General features: G+C 40.7%; 1 pseudogene across 1 annotated transcript; it reads left to right on the top strand.

Annotated features, from left to right (window-relative positions):
• The first annotated feature begins 3,569 nt into the window (after window positions 1–3,569).
• On the top strand, window positions 3,570–3,972 carry LOC116550534 (annotated as a pseudogene). The gene has a single exon (XR_004268480.1). The product of XR_004268480.1 is annotated as a 60S ribosomal protein L31 pseudogene (transcript).
• Window positions 3,973–4,827: the final 855 nt, after the last annotated feature.

Here is a 4,827-nt window from a genome sequence, read left to right as displayed (position 1 = left end):
TATTATTTTGAGGTATGTTTCTTCAATACCCAGTTTATTGAGAGTTTTAACATGAAGGGATGTTGAATTTTATTGAAGGCCTTTTCTGTGTCTATTGATTTAATCATGTGGTTTTTGTCTTTAGTTATGTTTATGTGATGAATTAAGTTTATTGATTTGCATATGTTGAACGAGCCTTGCATCCCAGCTGACTTGATCATGGTGGATAAGCTTGTTGATGTGCTGCTGGATTTGGTTTGCGAGTCTTCTGTTGAGGATTTTTGCATGAATGTTCATCAGTCATATTGGCCTGAAGTTTTTTTTCTTTTTTTTTTTTTTTTAATCTCTGCCATGTTTTGGTATCAGGATGATGCTAGCCTCATAAAATGAGTTAGGAAGTAGTCCCTCCTTTTCAATTGTTTGGAATAGTTTCAGAAGAAATGGTACCTGCTCCTCTTTGTACCTCTGGTAGAATTCAGCTGTAAATCCTTCTGGTCCTGGGCTTTTGGTTGCTGTTGTTGTTGTTGATAGGCTATTACTGCATCAATATCAGAACTCATTATTGGTTTATTCAGGGATTCAACTGCTTTGTGGTTCAGACTTGGAAGGGTCTATGTATCCAGGAATTTATCAGTTTCTCATAGATTTTCCAGTTTATGTGCATAGAGATGTGTATAGTGTTCTCTGTTGGTTGTTTGTATTTCTTTTTCTTGTTGTTGTTGAGATGGAGTCTCTGTTGCCAGACTGGAGTGCACTGGCGCAGTCTCGGCTCACTGCAACCTCCACCTTCTGGGTTCAAGTGATTCTCCTGCCTCTTGAATAGCTGGGATTACAGGCACTCATCACCATGCCTGGCTAATTTTTGTATTTTTAGTAGAGACAGGGTTTCACCATGTTGACCAGGATTGTTTTGATCTCCTGACCTCATGATCCTCCCGCTTCGGCCTCCCAAAATGCTGTGATTACAGGACTTTGTGAGCCACTGTGCCTGGCCTGCCCTTAACATTTTTTCCTTAATTTTGACCTTGGAGAATATGATGATTATATGTCTTGGGGTTGGTCTCATGAAGTATATTTTGCTGGGGTTCTCTGGATTTCCTTAATTTGAATGTTGGCCTGTCTCGCTAGTTTGGGGAAGTTCTGGATGATACCCTGAACTATGCTTTCCAACTTGGTTCCGTTCTCCCCATCTCTTCCAGGTACCCCAATCAGTTGTAGGTTCAGTCTTTTTACATAATCCCATAGTTCTCAGAAGTTTTGTTCACTCCTTTTCATTTTTTTTTTCTTTAATCTTGTCTGCCTGTCTTATTTCAGCAAGACAGTCTTCAAGCTGTACAATTCTTTCCTCCACTTAGTCTATTTGGCTATTGATATTTGTGGTTGCATTATGAAGTTCTTATGATGTGTTTTTCAGCTCCATCAGATCATTATGTTCTTCTGTAAACTGGTTATTCTTGTTAACAGCTCCTGTAATGTTTTATCATGGTTCTTAGCTTATTTGCACGGGGTTAAAACATAACTCCTTTAGCGTAGCTCAGCAAAGTTCATTATCACCCACCTTCTGAAGCCTACTTCTGTCAGTTCATCCATTTCAGCCTCAGCCCAGTTTTGTGCCCTCACTGGAAACATGCTGCAATCATTTGGAGGAGAAGAGGCTTTTTGAGTTTTCAACGTTTTTGCATTGATTTTTTTCTCATCTTTGTGAGCTTATCTACCTTTGATTTTTGAGGCTGCTGACCTTTGGAGGGGTTTTATGGGGTCTTTTTGTTGATGTTGTTTTCTGTTTTTGACAGCCTCTTCTGTAGGGTTGCTACAGTTTGCTGCGGGTCTACTCCAGACTGTATTCACCTGGGTCCCTCCTGCACCTGGAGGTGTCACCAGTGGAAGTTGTAGAACAGCAAAGATGGCTGCCTGATCCTTCCTCTGGAAACTCCATCCCAAAGGGACACAAACCTGATGCTGGTGGGAACGCTCCTATATAATGTGCCTGGCAACACATGTTGGGGGAAGCTCACCCAGTCAGGAGGCATGAAATCTGGGTCCTGCTTAAAGAAGCGGTTTGGCTGCCTCTTGGTGGTGTGGGTGTGCTGCACTGGGGGGACTCCTCCTTGTTCAGACTGCCCCACCTCTTCAGAACCGGCAAGCAGGAAAGACTAAGTCTGCTGAGTTGTGGAGATCACAGCTGCCCCTCCCACTAGGGACTCCATCCCAGGGAGATCAGAGTTCTGTTCATAAACCTCTTACTGGAGTTGCTGAAATTCCCACAGGGAGGCCCAGCCCAGTGATGGGGAATGGATCTGGGTCCCACCTAAAGCGGCAGTCTGGCAATTCATTAATTGGATCTGCCACAGTTGCTGTGCTGTGCTGTGGGAAATTCCTCCTCGTTCAAACCACCCAGTCTTTCCGGCACCAGCAGGGGAAAACAGCAAAACCAGAGCTGCGGTGATGGTGGCCGCCCCTCCCCCTAAGTACTCGGTTGTGGTTGGCAGTCTCCAGCAAGCTGCCACTGGCTGCAACCTGACCATCTGCACAGCTCTGTGCTTGGGACCAAAGGCCCTGGTGATTTGGGATCACGAAGGGATTTCCTGATCTGTGAGTTGCACAGATCTGTGGAAAAAGCATGGTTTCCCAGGCAGGTAGCACAATCACTCACCGCCTCCTTTCGCTGGGGATGGGAGCTTCCCTTCCCCCGTGGGGCTCCTGGGTGGGCCATTGCTCCACTCTGCTTTTCCTTGCTTTCCATGGGTTGCACCAACCACCCAGTCAGTCTCAATGAGAGAACGTGGGTACCTCAGTGAAGGTGCAGAATTCACTCACCATTTTCATTCTTCTCAGTGGGAGCTATCAATGGGAGCTGCTTCTAGTAGGCCATTTTTCAATTTATCTGGTAATTTCTTTTTTAAGAACCAAGTGAATATGCCAGATGGTAACTTGGATCCACAGAAAAAGCAAAGAGCACCAGTAAAGGTAAAGATAATTATATAATTATAAGACTATAAATGCATTTTCCTTAACTGATTTACAAAACAGTGGTGTAAGAGAGTATGTATATAATATGTTGGTATAATGTAATATTTCTATAACATATAGGAATATAGAGTGTGTTCATTTTGTATTTTTAGTAGAGATGGGGTTTCATCATGTTGGCCAGGCTGGTCTTGAACTCCTGACCTCAGGTGATCCACCCGCCTCAACCTCCCAGGGTGCTGGGATTACTCTGCACTCTGTTGAGTATGTGTTAATAACAACAACACAAGAAAAATGAGTGGGAGCAAAGATGTACTGGACTGCTGTATAGATGCCAAAGTAATGATTACAACAATGTACTATTGGGTTTATAACAGCAAAAGATGCAATATATATAATTAAAAGGAGGGAAATGGAATAGAGATACATGAATTACATTTCTTTATCTCATTGGAATTAATATAGCTCTAGAGTGGACTCTGATAAGTTAAAACATACGATAAGTTGTAGAGCAACCATTAGAAAAAAAAAAGCTAAAAAACATAGAGACTCATTAAAGATCTTTTAAATGCTGAATTAGAAAATATTCGCTTAGCACAATTCCTCGCGCTCTTCCTTTCCACCTCGGACCCGGCAGAATGGCTCCTGCAAAGAAGGGTGGCGAGAAGAAAAAGGGCCGTTCTGCCATCAACATTCACAAGCGCATCCATGGAGTGGGCTTCAAGAAGTGTGCCCCTCGGGCACTCAAAGAGATTCGGAAATTTGCTATGAAGGAGATGGGAACTCCAGATGTGCGCATTGATACCAGGCTCAACAAAGCTGTCTGGGCCAAAGGAATAAGAAATGTCCCATACTGAATCCGTGTGCGGTTGTCCAGAAAACGTAATGAGGATGAAGATTCACCAAATAAGCTCTATACTTTGGTTACCTATGTACCCGTTACCACTTTCAAAAATCTACAGACAGTCAATGTGGATGAGAACTAATCGCTGATCGTCAAATATATCAAATAAACTTAAAAAAATTAATAAAAAAAAAGAATACATTCGCTTAATGTAAAAGAAAGACTAAGACCGAAGAGAGGAATAAAAAGACATGAGACACATAGAAAACAGAAAGTAAATTGGCAGAAGTAAGTCAAACTATATAATAATATTATTAAACATGAATGAATTAAACAATTCATTAAAAAGGCAGAGATTGTCAGAAAAACTGTATAAAAACAAGCAAACAAACAAATAAAAAATAAGACCCAACCATATGCTGTCCACAGGAGACAACCTTTTACTCAAAATTAACAGTAAAAGGATGAGAAAAGGTACACATGCAAACAGCAGCCACAAGAAAGCTGAAGTGGCTATACTAGTCTCATACAAAATAGACTTATAACCAAAAATTGCTAGAGGCATTTTATAACTATGAAAAGGTAAATTTATAAGGAAAACCTAACAATTACAAATATATATTCACCAACAACAAAACATTAAAATATGCAAAGCACAACTGACAGAAAAAAGAGTTGGAAACTTCAATATTTCACTTGCTATAATGAATAGAATAAGCAGAATATCAACCAGTAAATAAAAGATTTAACACTATAAACAGCTAGATCTAACAGACATCTGTAAAACTCCACCCAACAAGAAAGTACACATTCTTCTCAATTGCTCATAGAACATTCTCTAGGATACACCACCATATGCTAGGCTATAAAGCAAACCTCACTAAATTTAAATGGATATAATATATAAATTATTTTCTCCAACACAATAGAATGAAATTACTAATTGATACAGTTTGAATGTTTGTTCACTCCAAAACTCATGCTAAAAGTTAACTGCCATTTTGAAGGTATTGGGAGGTGGGAACTTTAAGAGGTGT

The sequence above is a fragment of the Sapajus apella genome, unplaced genomic scaffold (assembly GCF_009761245.1).
Source record: "Sapajus apella isolate SASKATOON/1434 unplaced genomic scaffold, GSC_monkey_1.0 scaffold8, whole genome shotgun sequence".
Classification (NCBI taxonomy): Eukaryota; Metazoa; Chordata; class Mammalia; order Primates; family Cebidae; genus Sapajus; species Sapajus apella.
This window is presented reverse-complemented; position numbering and strand designations above follow the sequence as displayed.